The sequence below is a fragment of the Diorhabda sublineata genome, chromosome 6 (assembly GCF_026230105.1).
Source record: "Diorhabda sublineata isolate icDioSubl1.1 chromosome 6, icDioSubl1.1, whole genome shotgun sequence".
NCBI lineage: Eukaryota > Metazoa > Arthropoda > Insecta > Coleoptera > Chrysomelidae > Diorhabda > Diorhabda sublineata.
Genome location: NC_079479.1, coordinates 34,170,588 through 34,184,936, shown reverse-complemented (window position 1 = coordinate 34,184,936; position 14,349 = coordinate 34,170,588). Strand labels below are relative to the sequence as shown.

The 14,349-nt window shown below is 32.5% G+C and overlaps 1 protein-coding gene across 2 annotated transcripts in view; it reads left to right on the top strand.

Annotated features, from left to right (window-relative positions):
- LOC130445161 (uncharacterized) overlaps nt 1–14,349 on the top strand; it is an 86,404-nt gene that overhangs the window by 45,569 nt on the left and 26,486 nt on the right. For both annotated transcript variants that reach the window (XM_056780687.1, XM_056780688.1), the window contains one exon: nt 1,836–1,861. The gene's annotated coding sequence lies outside the window, so the exon portion shown is untranslated. The remainder of the gene's footprint in view (nt 1–1,835; nt 1,862–14,349) is intronic.

Sequence of the window (14,349 nt, the reverse complement as noted above, 5' to 3'; positions counted from 1 at the left end):
CGGCACAGAGTGCTGCAACAGGACGAAAATCATATGAATTAACAACCAAAAAACTTGTTATTTGCAGCTTGTTGTTGGAAGTTTTAGTGTTGTACAATTTATTTCTTAAATAACCTAGAAATTCATTCAATATTCACGCGTTTTAGTATTCGAGATTATAATAAAACTAATTTTATATCTTTATGACTTTCAATTTCAAATATAGTAAAATAAATTGGTGATTGTTCTTTGACTTTGTAAATATACAGAGGACCGCTGTTATTCTTATCTTTTGTCGCTCAAACATCCAACCTAATAATCTCTGATCTTTCCTGAAAGTGGATAGAATGTAGAGGGTATGTCGGATTACTAATTTTCAGGTAATCGATTACTGAAATACAATCTTATCTGTCTTGTCTTCTTGTTGTCGTCCATTGCGGTCTCTAGACAATGAAAAACTTGATTGCGAAAAAGTGTCGATGATATAATCCACTTCTTCATCGTCATTATCGCTTTTTTGGACGTCATCACATTAAAGACGTTCATGATTAGAACCTTCAAAGCCATCAGGCTAAGAACTCATGGACTTCACTACGTATAAACAGTTTTTTATATCAATATAATATTTTTCTAATAATGGTAAATTCAAAGTACCACTTGTTTGTAGGTAATACCACTTTTCGTGACTGTTCAACCACATTCAATGAAGATGCTTATCAATAAGAAAAAAATAAACATTTTTGAAGGCGTGTCTGTGATTATTATCTTGGTAAAATATTCATTCTAAAAATGATTCCACTTTAATTTCTATCAAATATACTTCATTACATATTTCCTCACGAGGAGCTATTTTAAAAAATACCGAAATTAACTTATTAGTACTTTATTACTCTTCTTGTAGTTCCATGATCATTTACAGCATTTAATAGTGTTTGGAAATGTCTTATTATTTTCCATTAAATGGTTTTTAATGTCTTTACACGATCACTCAATTTTTTTTTGTAAACTTACGGGTATTGTATAAGTAATCAGGTCCGCCAAGCAACCTGATGTGTGTCTCGGTTTATGAATGAAAATTTAAGTATCAATGAACATATATTGAGATTAAGAGGGCGTACGACACACATATCGCCTACTTAAACTATTTCCTGTTACCATTAAAACACGTAATAATAACGATCTTTTGTTGTTACCTGTTGTTTACAATTATACTGAATTATCACAAGTTCCAAAATTATACACAAAAATAGCGTAGCAATAATGTGTGTAGAATAATTAAGAAGGTTGATAACCTTCTGTGTATTGGTTAGATAAAAAATTAACGAAGGCTAGGATTATAGAGAAAATTACGGTAATGAATAATTCGGTAGTTAATAAAAAAATTATGCCGTGACATAAAAACAAATTTATGGACCTAAAATTGCGAAATTGGAACTTAGATTTCAGTATATTCTCAAAATTATACCTTCGATGATTATGAATATGCAACATTTTTTATAGTTTTTTTATTTGAGTGAGTATTTTCAATAAATAATTACAATTACAATCTTTAAAATGGTCCAGATTGTTAACCATTGGGCATGAGCCGTCCCTGTCCTTTAGATAATAGTGTAGAATTATTTATTCCGTCACACACACATGGACATACGTAATCTTAAAAATTCATCATATTTGATTGTATAATTTAGAAAATATACTTAAAATTAAGTTCTGATTTCGCAACTCAAAAGCCTATAACTCAGAAACGAAGAGTCATATGATAAAATTGTCACAGCATTATTTTCACGTCATCTACTTGCTCGGAACATCCTGCAGAGTTATAATAATACTAATTTTATGTCATACTTTTGTTGCAGGATTCGCACTCGAACAAGCCTGTAAGGTAAGTTGTAATAATTTTGGACAAAACAACCTGATGCACATATTTTATGAATATAATTAATATAAATATAATTTTTTTTATTTTTCAAACAAAATTTCTAATTCATTAAGCGTGAAAAGTGTGAAAAGTAAAATTAATAACACAAATTAATACTTGGTGATCAAAACAAAACATGGGCAGAAAATATCTTACGTTAACCTTGATTCGACTATTCTTCAAGTGTCCAAATATCTCTGAAAAACCAGATCCGCACCTGCTACCTAATTTAGATGACATCCTGAGTGATGCAGAGGACGCAGAAACGTTTACTTCCCATAACGAATCTAACTCAGATTTTCAGTTGAGTTAGACTTCAAGTTTGTTACAGATTGGGCTCAATGACCTAGTCAGATACTTTGGTAACTCATTTTCCTGGTAGAGGCAACGAGAGAAATAAATTTAAATCTGGTTTATTGTAATGATGTTCGTGGGCTAACGAAATGCTATAAAATCGAATATTATTGATTCTAACCTCAAACAAGTCTTGCTGCAAAATGGAAATTTGCATCTCTTCCAGTTGGACACTGGCTGTGTATAAATTTGAATGAGAAAAATCGTATTTAGTGGGTTTGGTATCTTAAATCATATATCTCATGTGTAACCAATCTCAACCAGAAAATTTGGTATTAGTAAAAACAAATCTTGTTACCATCAATAACCATTTTGTTACAAAAAAACTTGGTAGTGTTCGTTGCGACCCTAAACTAAGCTATTTTTGGGAAACCGATAGTTAAATAGATTTTCAAAGATTTCTTATTTAGTGAAGAGTTTGAACCAGTTCCGATTTTTATTGGTGAGATCGTATTGCATGGATCATGATATTAATTTGGTTTCAAGTTGGAAAAAGTACAAAAGAAGTACATGGAATGTATTCTTGAATTCTGGAGGACCATCCCTAAAATCCAGCGCAAGATTTTAGACATTTGACTGTGGCAACTGACTGAAACAGTCCCATAAACACATTCAAATGGATTTAAAAGATTATTGATAAAGTAATACTAGCAACGAAAAGGTTAAAATCTGTCCAAGCGGCAACTATGAATATGAAATAAGTCAATTAAGGGCAAGTTATTTATCCACAACGTCTTCTACCCTAGGTATTTCTTCTCCAGCTGCTTTTGGCACCGCTGTCATGTCTTTCCCTATTCTGACTACGTATCGAACCCATCGAAAACATTGGAATATGTACAAAAACTGTACTACTAGGAGGTACTGTAACTTTTTCGAAACTATTTGTGAAGAAAGAGATATAAATAATAGGTTTTAACAGCTTTCTTATTCACTATCTTTCACAAGAAGATATTTTTCAATCATTATTGACACTAAGAAAGCCAAAATTACAGTCCAAAATGCTTCTATTAAATCATCTCTTATTTTGGCATACTTTTTTGAAACAATCACAACAAATTTCTTATATATCCAGTCTCAATATTACACCAACTAACCTTTTCATTTTTCTATCGATTTTATTAAAACGAGGTCAGATTATTTGGTAAACAGCGAGAGTCCTTTAGGGTAGTAGAATAAGGAAAAACCATTGATTCGCTATTCTTAGAAAATTTTGTTCAGGAATTAATCCGACACAGTCTCTAAAATGAATAATACATTTTGTTAAATGTAAAGCGACAGTTTGAACCGTGATTTATAGTATTTCGAATTAAATTGAAATATGCAACGTAATTCAACTATGACGTATGTCCATCACAGATTTTTGTTAGATTTCGTGGAACGTAGATTTTCCGATTTGTTTTGAATTGTGCATCATCACATCACGAACGCGTTTATTCTATTCATATTCTAATGCTGATATATTTAATCAGAAGATAGTAAATACGAATTCGTGGTTGAAAAAATATTGGAAAGTGAATTTTCTGTGTAATTCATTTTGAAAATTTTATTTGTAAACTTACTTATGGAAAGTTAGTCGTTTGTACGGGGCGTTTGTTTCCAAAAACCATGCAAAATTCTGATTTACTACGATTGATTAGCTCCGAGTACCTACTGCGGTACTACGATAGGAATTGTGTGCGATTTAATAACTAGAGGACTGCGTTCAAGTGTTTTAAGATGAAGATGTTCGTTTTTGTGGAAAATTAAAGAACCACCATCATTCATAAGTGAAGATATGTCTCTTTGAACAATAGGTTAGTCGACCACTTCCCCTAGGATAAAAACCATACTGCTTCTGATGGATAAGGACTATAAACTTATTCTTAAGGAAGTGGTGATTGTGTTGTCGATAATTTTCTGTGGACATTTGTCAAATTAGTGAATGGAAATGATTATTTATTTACCGTAAAATAAATTTCAATCGAAAGTTTTTTAAAATTAAACCAATTCATTTTACTTAAATTTATTCGTACCGTTACGAACTAGTATGTGAATTGAATAAACTTTCGCTTTTATCATTGTCAAGGTCATTTTTACGAGATCTAATCGATGCACCAAAAAGGTCACATCAGTTTCACGTACCGTTAACCTGACCTTATTTTTCTCGCGTATCGATTCTAATTCTCGAAAATACAGTGAATCATTAAACGGAAATATAAATTCTCGAAATTTAATTAGAATTGAAAATTCCATCCCTAGTTAAGTAGGTATCTTCAAAGGCTTATTTGACTATTTTTTTGTAAATCTGAATGAAATACGGAATGAGAAAGGATTCGACTAAGTCAAAGTTGTATAGATATTTGGAGAAGTGGAGACAGAAGACAGAAATATAAATTTATCTTTGTCTAAAAACACTTTTTTTATTAAATAATCATACAAAAAGGAAATCTCTGTATTAAGTTGTAATAATCGTTCAACAACCTCTTTGGGACTTTGGTAAAATCACTCAAAACATCTCCTTTTGATGCAATTTGTTTGCCACGAATGGATCTTAATAATAATGTGACGGTGCAAAGTCCGGACTAAATGCTGGATGTATTCTTCGATCTCGTTCGTTTTAACTTTCCCAGTATTATCATTTTCTTATTGTAAGAGAACCCGCTTTCGTTTAACTAAACCTGGATATTTCTGCGATAAAACACAATACATTACTAGCTTTTAAGTACTCTTATTCATAATTTATAATTCCACGAGACATACAAGATTTCTCCGTTCGAATCGACCTCTCTTTGCGACGTATTTGGAGAAAAAAGGTCATCGGGGACAGATCTTTTTGTCGAAGAAGTCGGAAAGGGTTTAACGAGGTAGCGAATACCAACACACACACATTGAGACGTCCAGACAAGCCTAAAGGCAAGGGTGTATAGCCAACAGGCTAACTCTTAACAAAAAAATGAGCCCTCCAGTCCTATTTCGCTTCCATCCACGATTTAACCGGAGTTTAATTTGGATTTGAGTGACAGGTTTTTGTCTGCAATCTATAGCTGTCAAACACAAACTAAAAGTTCTACATTTTGACCACAGTTGAATGAGAAATGACTGGGTTACCATCAATTATCAAAAACTACTGACCAGAGCAGAGCTAAAACTAACTAAAATAGAAAAACTGATCCACACTAAGCAAACTCGTGCTTTTTGATATACTACGAAAATCTATTATCAAGTTTGTGACTTTCCGTAATCTTTCTGTTGATTATAAATTAGTAAAATAAGTTGGATTGTAGATTTTTTTATTCATAGAATCATAGATATTGACGCAGATTTTTTCGACACTATTTCTAGGAATCGTCATAGTTCGATAACGAAATTTGACGTCATAGGCCAAACCAATTGTATACTTTGTATTGTGGAAAAAACTGTCGTTCGTGTTATAAAATTATAGATAAAAGAACAATACCCGTTTTCCGAAATTGAACTATGGAAAAAACAATATGAATCGAATGATTCAGTAACTAGAAATTTAACTATATTCAAGGTTGTTATTATAAAGTTTAATATTTCATTTGACAGTTGACAGAGTTATAAACATTTCTGGTTTTAAACAAGTGACAACGTACTACAGTTGCGTTATTTTTCCCACTCCGAACACTTTGTTCGTGAACGGACACTGTATATTTCAGAAGTAATTAAAATCGATTGTCGTTTTCTTCAATCACGAATTTTTCGACTGGCAAATAATTTCAATTGATTAATATGTTACATGCACAAATCGTCGATGGGAACGGTTGAAGCTTTTCCAAGATTTGGGATCAACTAGACGAGTCCAAATTGAAGGCGATATAATAATGAACCCCCATACGTTTGCATCGATTCTATGAGTTGCTTAGAGGCCAAACAGCTGATCGCATAAACTTTCAAATTCTCCAACTGCCATTATTTTTGATGGTTTATACAAATTTTGACAACTGTATACTTTTTTCGTAAATTACAGTGAAAGTTTTTTTTTATTATATATTTATTATTAATTATACCAATATTGGATATGATTTTAATCAAGTGTTGCCGATTACCAGTGCCTCGGTTAGGGGTAACTGTTTAGAAAACCCCAAAATGCCAAATGATTCACGAAGAACATTTTCATGGTGAGTTTTTAATCGAATAGTTAATATTTTTCAATTAATTTAGACGAAATAACATTTCAAACGTTACTCACGAGCGCAAAATGATTGTTAGTCTTTTATACGAAGTCGGTTCATATTCCATTGTATATAATGGAAATTAAATGTATTAGAAGTTTAGTTTTTCTAATCAGTATCAGTAATAGTCCAGTCAAATTTCACACTATTCGCGCATCTTTTGTTTGACAGTAGGGAACGAAAAAAAGTCATTAGGTGTTAAATCGGTTGGATTTGGGGGCATTGAGACTTGATTTTCTTTAGTTCTTCGACCTACTCAATGTGGTATTCATCTGGAACTTATCTTTGTCACACCTAATTCGCTCGACACTGTTTTAAAGCGTTAAATGAGGTTACGAGGTACAATTTTGACTGGAGCTTCATCGCCTCTATCCATCTGTGTGTCTTCGTTACCAAAAGTAGCATTTTTGTTGATTTAAAATCATAAAAAATCAGATGCGCTACAATCGTGGCGATTTTTAATCCGTTGGACGGTGGTATTTCAGGTAAACGAAAAGGTAGTCTGAGTACATAATACAACTCGAGTATTACCTGGAATTTAGTACCTAATCCACATTATAAAGTTGGACAATCTAAAAACTAGAATTTCTAAATATTTTTTATTGTTTTTTGTGTTAGAGACGTTAAGATTTTATGGCGGGAATTGAAATAATGAGTTAGTGCACGGGTGTTTACAATTTTTGCTGCTTTTAAACGTTCACTATCAACAACTTACTGAGAATTTCCACAGATTTTGCAATAACAAACGTTGATGTTCATAAATACAGTGATGCCACAACTCATCAACAGCAACTTTTATTAGATTATGAAATCTTGAAAGACAATTCTCGTTTATACAAAATAGTAACCAAACTATTGATAATACTATTTATTATAACCAGTTTTTTCTAAAGGTAATGCTGAAATTTATACAAAAATTACACCTTAATAAGCCGAAAGTATTTATGTTAAATCCAGTCGTTTAAATTCTACGTAGACCGGTTTTTTGTTTCATAATCATTTTATAATTGATATATTTGCTTTGGTAATTACACGAAAATGCGACGAATTTGTTTTTGATTCGCGTTCAAAAATATGAAGATCGAAATATTGATAATGATACATCACAGTAAGATAAAAACAACCTACCTGATAGCACAACATATTCCATAATTACGCTGTAACAAAAAAATGATAATGGTCACCGAAAAAACGATATCTCGAAACGATAACATTCTAAATATTTCGGAGATATGCGGTAGTACATATTGACCAAATTTTATATTCTTTTTTGTTCCTCTGTATGTTTTACTTCCACAATAACTCGACAAACTAAATATAGGATTACATAAAAACATTTAATATTTAAAAATTGCCAAATTATGAATTTCTTATGTGTCAAATAATGCCAGACAACATTAAGTATTATTAGACGTTGCTAAGGATTGCTAAGTATCAATAAATATTTTTTCACTATGCTTATTATTACGAGATATGATCCAATGCGTACCTGGGGGAAGGTTAAGCCATGGTCATTCAGATTCAAACATTTTATCACGGCTAAGCGCATACATACAACTTTCCATTGAGTCAGATTACTTAATGGGACATTCCACATTACCCTGAAAATCTTTTCAGCGTTTGCAGAATGAGTTCGACATTTCGACATCATCTATGAAGGCGGGTGTCGTTATTTCGAAAACACCCTAAAAAGTTAAAACACAACTTTAGTTGTTTGTATTATGCATATAAGGTCTTTTAAATCGAAAAAGCAATGCTTTATCCACCACATTACTTGCTTCAAACTTTTTTAATCTAGTTACACGTCTCGTTTCAATCTAGTCGATGATTTTTGATGACCGCTAATCAAACACAACTCCCATTGTATTTTCTGTTCAGGTCTTAGCCTTAGAAGATGCAAAAGTACTCATAATGAGAAGTACATGCCTTGTAGCAGGGAAAAAACTATTCACCTCCTTCAATATCCTTTAATCTCCTGCCAAATCCTTATTTTTCTACAGCTTTTACCACAAATCTAATCCTGAGAGATATCACCCATCTTCTGAAGTAATTTTCAACATGTATGGAGGATTTTTTTTTATAATTTTCTAATTAATAAAGTAGTTACTTCAAATTCCAACAACAAAATTTAATAACGATCGATATTTGCTTCCAGGGGGTCTGCCCCAAATGCCCCTCGCTAGATACGCCTATGGATATGACTCAATATTGCTAAACAACATTTTACATTGAGAGAAATCGATTTACATTGCTAGGAATCGCAATAAATTGTTAAATAACTTTGAAAATAGCTAGTTGACTACGAGTTATAGCTTTATATTTATTAATATCGCTAAATATTGCTATACAACGCTTATTATTGCTGGATACGATCAAATGTAGCTCGATGTAGCTCAGAATTTCTAAATCGATTAATATTGCTAATTGTCGGCGCTGAATATTTAAAAAAATTCTTGTTATTGCTATATGAAACTAAGCATTGCTAGATATTAATGAATAATGCTAGATAGGTATTGCTAATCAATATTTATAGTGTAAAATTTATCTTCTATTTTATCTGGTGGTTATTTGGTAACTTTTAAATTAAATTATTTTTCTTTAGATTGTTGTAGCAAATGATATCTCGAAACTCTACTCCGGTTATTCTCATTCTATTTAAATTACAGAATTTGTTGCTAAACAATGCTTCCGTTCAAACATGTTTTTGCACTTGGGATTTCACAAAATTTGTTACGCTTTCCTGAATAGGTATACCGTTTATGAATGATGAGGACAAAGCATCTCGAAAGATCTACAAATCCTCTTGTCAATGTTCGAAACAAGTTTATTTGTGACACTATTTTATGATTATTTATGGTCCGAATCCATTTTATGGTACTTAAGTATTTTGTCACTTTGGTGGGCTTCGATTTTTCACTTCACCAGCAACGAGCACCTTTTCATGCCGTTTTACACCTTTTCAATTATCTATTATTATCTTTTATGAACGTTGCGTATCCTTGATAAAATATCTTAACTGTCACTAGTGCTATAAATTTGTTAAGGTACCTTTTAGTTGAAGTATTTACTTCATTAGAGGTTATTTTTTAGTTTATCACCAGTCGACAATTGAATACCTGGTAAAAACTATCAAAAATAAGGTTAATCAAGTAAAGAAATTAAATAAAAAAAAACAAATCTTGTTTACAAACCGAATAATTATATTAAAACAGAAGGAATCAACAAACATATTTTGCATGACAAAAAAAGTTAGTTAGAAACATATTACATCAAAATTCAAATGATATAAAAACATTTTCTCATATGATCTCTCGTTTCTGAGTTATAGGCATTTAAAGTTGCCAAATCAGAGCTTATATTTAAGTATATTTTCTAAATTATACATTCACACATTATGAATTTTTGATGGATGATTAAGTATGTTAAGTGTGTTTGACGGAATGAATGAATAATCCGTATCTTTTACAAGGACATTCTTTACAATCTAAAGATAACAGGAATGAATTTTTTTTACGAAAATGTACTCTTTCTTTAACTCAATAAAATTTAAGGTTTACGAGATATTTAGATTTTTAGATCGTTGTACATGCCAAGAAATCAAGAAAAATAATTGTAAATTGTAATTGTTTATAACTCAGAAACGAGGGGTCGTATAAAAACATCTGTCTTATGTCACTAATCACATCTAATCACTAATTTTTTGCATCAAGTCCCGGTGTATTCGAGATTGCAGCTCAAATTGAATGTCAATGTGCCAAAAAACAATTCCCTTCCTCCCATTACATCTTCGGACACTTCAGAGGTAGTTTTGATGGGGCTAGGGGGGGATTTGTACTTTTAATCAGCTTGCTTCAAACTATCATTGTGCAGTTAGTTTCAGGATAATAGGCCGAAGGTCAATTCTCAAGGATTGAGCGGGGTCTTTTTAGGAATATTATGGGGCGGATGTAATTTGGGCGCTAAAGGATTAATGTACTTTTTACAACATGTAAACTAGGCGCCAAGACCGAAGGGTCATTTTAATCCTATGTGTATTTGGGCGCTAACCGACTGAAGTACATAATTTATGAAATACAGTTATTTATTAAATCACCGATATTTATAAGATATATTTTTGTATTTTTAGATTTTCCTATAAGAGAAATGACCTATTAACACCTAAGGTTTGAAAAAATTTACCGTTAGAGGGGGCTACTTTGCACTTTTTTTAAATGAAAAATCTGCCCTTAATAAAGTTTCCTTACAACATTTTTGTAACACTCTACAGAATAAAGTAAATTTCTTTATATTTTTATTTAGTACTTAAGTACATATTACATATAAAATAAGAGATTTACATAACCTAAACTAACCTAACCTACTCAAAAATCTATCAACTTTCCCTCTATTGGGTTATTTTATGACTCGACCTACCTGCACTTCTTAGTGCCGAAAATACATGTGGGATTATCTACCCTTCTTGGTCAGACAGGTAAAGAAGGATGGTTAGCGCCCAAATTACACCCGCCGATATTATGAAATAGTAATAAAATATATATAAAAGTATTGAAAAAATTATTAACTTCCTGAATATAATCGATATATTTATATACAGAGTACATTAAATAATTTTTTATACCTCATAAAGAAACAGGTTGTTTTTATTTGACTGATAATTGTATAATAAACTAGAAACCCGTTTGCCGCCCGTTGGATTTACAAATCTCCATTTCATATTTATGACTGACTATTCCATATTTTCTCCATTGTTGCGGCACATTTAAAGAAAGTCATTTATTGACCAGGTGTCGATAATTTCGTGGGTTTTGTTTGATCTTGAACTAGTTTGGATTAGTTGTGTGTTGGTGGAAATGAATCTTTTTGAACGCGTTTTAAGATTCAAATTATCATTTTAATAAACTGGCCACACTGGCATTTTGTATATTCAATTTTTTCTCATTATTTCAATGATCAAACGCGATTTGCCGCCGGGAGTCTTTTCTCAAATTAAGGCATGAATTTCGATGAAAACACTCATAGAAATCCGTTAGAACCTATCATCAAAAACATAAAAATGAAAATTATATATGAATTTAATTTAATTGTTTTTATTTTATTGGAAGTTAAAGTCGATAATCGACGGGTTTCGTTTAATTCTACTTTGTTTTTATAAGAATTTAACGTTAACGAGATCATCGAAAATAATTTTTTCACAACTAGACGGTAGTGTCCGGTTCAAATACCCATTGCGTAATGTTCTTACTAAAATTATAAAATAACGGAACCGAATTTTGTGGGTCAAACGATTCAAAATTTCAATCAACTTCTCATTTCTTGTGATATCCGTGTCTTGCACAAGGAAAGTAGTTAAAGATTCGCCTTTAGCTTCAGCACGATGTTATTATACTCTCAAGGTCATTTGTTGAACAGATGATTCATAATAGTACAGCGGAATTTACGTATCATTACATCAGCTAATAAATTCTCATTATATAAAATGAAATTGTGTGTTGAATTTTTGACAACGATAACGTCTAGTAATCCCGTCACTCTGAATTAGTTATTTGTTTTAGATAAGTTGAAAAGCGAATGTTTCATCTAAGTGTTTATGTTAGTATGAAAAAAAGCCTTAGCCCAACCCAGATTCAACCCTCCTCCTTCGTAATCACCAGTAAAATATTGGTTAGCAGAATTTAAACGAGGCCGTAATACCTGAGCATCGAGTAGTTGCTCAAATGAGGTGACTACTCTAGAAATATTGAAGAAAATCCATAAAGAACAACTGGATTATCGTCTTCTGACAGTGCGCGAGCTATCGGACATAGTAGGCATTCCAAAAAATGCCGTTCATTTCATATTAACTGAAAATTTGGACATGATAAAGCTTTGCGCAAGATGGGTACCACTTTGCTCATAATGAAACAAAAACGGCGTCGTGAAAATGATTCCATCGAGTTTGGCGACGTTTCATAACCATGGATGAAACGTAAATTCGTCATTTCACATTCAATACAAAGGTACAATCAAAACAATGGACTGAAAAGGGAGAATCGGTTCCCAAAAAGATAAAGACCGTTCCATGTACAAGCAACGTCATGGCGTCGGTTTTTTGGGTAGTGCGTGAGATAATTTTTTGAAAAAGAAAAAAATTATCAACTGCGAGTATTATGCGAACTCAATGCGAAGAAATCGAGCAAAAACGACCGCATTTAGCTAAGAAGAAAGTGTTGGTTCATCAAGACAATGCACCAGCACACACATCCGTTATTGCAATGACCAAAATTATTAAAATAAAACAAAAGTAGCGTCATGAAGATGATTCCATCGAGTTTGGCGACGTTTCATAACCATGGATGAAACGTAAATTCGTCATTTCACATTCAATACAAAGGTACAATCAAAACAATGGACTGAAAAGGGAGAATCGGTTCCAAAAAAAGTAAAGACCGTTCCATGAACAAGCAACGTCATGGCGTCGGTTTTTTGGGTAGTGCGTGAGATAATTTTTTGAAAAAGAAAAAAATTATCAACTGCGAGTATTATGCGAACTCAATGCGAAGAAATCGAGCAAAAACGACCGCATTTAGCTAAGAAGAAAGTGTTGGTTCATCAAGACAATGCACCAGCACACACATCCGTTATTGCAATGACCAAAATTATTAAAATAAAACAAAAGTAGCGTCATGAAGATGATTCCATCGAGTTTGGCGACGTTTCATAACCATGGATGAAACGTAAATTCGTCATTTCACATTCAATACAAAGGTACAATCAAAACAATGGACTGAAAAGGGAGAATCGGTTCCAAAAAAAGTAAAGACCGTTCCATGTACAAGCAACGTCATGGCGTCGGTTTTTTGGGTTGGGCGTGAGATAATTTTCATTGACTATCTCGAAAAAGAAAGAAATTATCAACTGCGAGTATTATGCGAACTCATTGCGAAGAAATCGAGCAAAAACGACCGCATTTAGCTAAGAAGAAAGTGTTGGTTCATCAAGACAATGCACCAGCACACACATCCGTTATTGCAATGACCAAAATTATTAAAATAAAACAAAAGTAGCGTCATGAAGATGATTCCATCGAGTTTGGCGACGTTTCATAACCATGGATGAAACGTAAATTCGTCATTTCACATTCAATACAAAGGTACAATCAAAACAATGGACTGAAAAGGGAGAATCGGTTCCCAAAAAGATAAAGACCGTTCCATGTACAAGCAACGTCATGGCGTCGGTTTTTTGGATTGTGCGTGAGATAATTTTTTGAAAAAGAAAAAAAATTATCAACTGCGAGTATTATGCGAACTCATTGCGAAGAAATCGAGCAAAAACGACCGCATTTAGCTAAGAAGAAAGTGTTGGTTCATCAAGACAATGCACCAGCACACACATCCGTTATTGCAATGACCAAAATTATTAAAATAAAACAAAAGTAGCGTCATGAAGATGATTCCATCGAGTTTGGCGACGTTTCATAACCATGGATGAAACGTAAATTCGTCATTTCACATTCAATACAAAGGTACAATCAAAACAATGGACTGAAAAGGGAGAATCGGTTCCAAAAAAAGTAAAGACCATTCCATGTACAAGCAACGTCATGGCGTCGGTTTTTTGGGTAGTGCGTGAGATAATTTTTTGAAAAAGAAAAAAATTATCAACTGCGAGTATTATGCGAACTCATTGCGAAGAAATCGAGCAAAAACGACCGCATTTAGCTAAGAAGAAAGTGTTGGTTCATCAAGACAATGCACCAGCACACACATCCGTTATTGCAATGACCAAAATTATTAAAATAAAACAAAAGTAGCGTCATGAAGATGATTCCATCGAGTTTGGCGACGTTTCATAACCATGGATGAAACGTAAATTCGTCATTTCACATTCAATACAAAGGTACAATCAAAACAATGGACTGAAAAGGGAGAATCGGTTCCCAAA